The sequence below is a fragment of the Austrofundulus limnaeus genome, unplaced genomic scaffold (assembly GCF_001266775.1).
Source record: "Austrofundulus limnaeus strain Quisiro unplaced genomic scaffold, Austrofundulus_limnaeus-1.0 Scaffold139, whole genome shotgun sequence".
Lineage (NCBI taxonomy): Eukaryota > Metazoa > Chordata > Actinopteri > Cyprinodontiformes > Rivulidae > Austrofundulus > Austrofundulus limnaeus.
Window position 1 is genome coordinate 346,282 of NW_013952541.1, and position 2,317 is coordinate 348,598.

Genomic DNA, 2,317 nt, shown 5'->3' on the forward strand with positions numbered 1-2,317 from the left:
ATATAAACACTCCACTGACAAGTTTTGCGCATTTCTGCCGCCAGTCGGCACTGACTCCCCGTTCGCCTCTTGAACACCTGAGGGCTCCAGCTACACTCGTGACGAAGAGTTCCCACTCTGGAGTTACTTCCGCCTCAAATACTTCACTGAGCTTAAAAATCACAGTCGGGTAGACAACAACACTCGTTGTGTTGTGATAGATGCGAAAAGTTTATTATGTTTACTACTACACATTTCCGTTCTCAAATGACCGTGAAGTAAATCTTTTGCTTCTTAAATAAAACTATTCAGGGTGACACATCGTTCTAGTAGACGATCTTCGGTTGAAGTGGTTGAAGTTGTCTGGGCAAGGCGAGACAGTTCACGGCAAGGATAACAGTTGAGGAAGGACAGGAGCGACCGGACCGCCGATGTTTGACAAACTTCACAGGTAGATAACTCATTTGACAGGTCGGCAGGAAAGTTTACAGGAATATAARTTCGCACAGGGGTCCCGGATTCCTCCTTCTGTCCAAGGAAAAGACGAGAAGACGCGTTCAGGTGCGTATCCGATTGATTGGGACACTCAGGAATGTTTTAGCATGAAAGCTAATTAGCTAGCTAATGCTAACTACAGATTAGGACACATCGAAACTTTTAATAATGTCTTTAAAAGTGAACTCAACTAAATGTGAAACCCTTGACATGAGTATCTAAAATGTGTATGAGTATTACAAAACATTACAAAGATAAAAAAAAAAGAAACACAAGCAAGAACGGTCATTTTTTGTAGCATATATTAGTAAATCAGTAACAAAACCTCATTTAAATCTGGTTAAAATGTGAAATACAAATAGAATTTGACATTAGTTTTAATAACTGTCTGTCAAAGCGCGAACCTCCTGCTTCCACGACTCTTTAAATCAGGTTTAAGAGGTGAAGTTTCATGTTTAAAAGTTGTTAAAAGAAAATATTTTTGATTGTGCTTCGTTTAACTGGGACTCCTGTTAATGTTAATGAAACCTCCCGATTACTTTAGCAAGTTTACCTTTTTAAAAGTCATCTAAATGAACTGAAGCACAGCTTGCATTACTTTTAAAGCTCATGTTTCTGTTAACTCAGTAAAAAAAATATTAAAAAGGAGTTTAAATATTTCATATTGTAAGTAAATCATATGTATTCGTATTAAACCATGTTTTGAGCTTTTCCTGTGTTTCTGRTTCAGCCTCGTCCTGATTTGTTGGTGAGAGAGGAGGAGACATGGGACTACCTGCTCTCCCAGCAGCCATCAGGCCTCTCTGTGGATGTGGCCCTGTTTTTGTGTGTGTGCGCTGGTGTGTTCTGATTTAAGTGGGTCGGGGCCGGTTCTGGTTATAACCGTCCTAAAGAACCTCAGGGAGTGCAGTCTGCAGGAGAGATGTTCCTAACTGGGGCAGGCTGTGCTGAATCCCAGCCTATATTTGTTGTGAAGGTCACGGTGCGCTACGTGGTTTTTTTATGTTGCACATTATCATTTGTTTCCAAAAACAAAATAATCCGGGGTTTTCGCTTTTCACGAGTTATGGAATAATCTGGTGTCACTTTAACACAGTGGAACAGTGTGATGTTGTGTTTCTGTCCGTCAGAAAACCTACTTTTGTTTGTTTCTTTTGATGAAAAACTGCAGAAATTAATTGGGGCAATATTATGTGTTTCTCAGACATATATTTAAATACTATACCATAATAAAGTATCTATGTCACCTTTAGTTGTTATTATAATGCTGTTTTTATGTTTAAATAGAAAATAAACTCATCTTCTCATCACTTCCTCTTTTAAAAGCCTTGAAATTGGCCTCTGTCTCTTTAAGAACCACCTTCTGCTTCTGTTCCATCCCTTTCGGGAGGAGGCTGCGCGTGTGCTTTGATGCAGTTTACTAGGCATCTGAAAATACATAGTCATAATATTACGAGAAAAAAAGTCATAATCTTACATGACATGTCCATTTCCTGTTCCTCATTTCCTCCTTATTTTCCTCACACCTGCTGTTACCTGAATTGAGACACAGCCTTTTAAATAGTTAAATAGATGAATGGATCAGACGGGAGTAGTTGAGCATCAGACATGAGTAGCATCAGACGGGAGTAGTTGAGCATCAGACATGAGTAGCATCAGACAGGAGTAGTTGAGCATCAGATGGGAGTAGCATCAGACAGGAGTAGTTGAACATCAGACGGGAGTAGTTGAGCATCAGACATGAGTAGTTGAGCATCAGACATGAGTAGTTGAGCATCAGACATGAGTAGTTGAGCATCAGACATGAGTAGTTGAGCATCAGACATGAGTAGTTGAGCATCAG

At 39.7% G+C, this 2,317-nt stretch overlaps 1 protein-coding gene across 7 annotated transcripts in view; it reads left to right on the plus strand.

The window, feature by feature from the left end:
- Positions 1-147: 147 nt before the first annotated feature.
- Positions 148-2,317, plus strand: part of LOC106522898 (rho GTPase-activating protein 12) — a 61,382-nt gene continuing 59,212 nt past the window's right edge. For 3 of the 7 annotated variants that reach the window (XM_014016130.1, XM_014016132.1, XM_014016133.1), the window contains exon 1: positions 148-540. The gene's annotated coding sequence lies outside the window, so the exon portion shown is untranslated. The remainder of the gene's footprint in view (positions 541-2,317) is intronic. The other 4 variants (XM_014016131.1, XM_014016134.1, XM_014016135.1 and 1 more) reach the window with 4 other exon arrangements.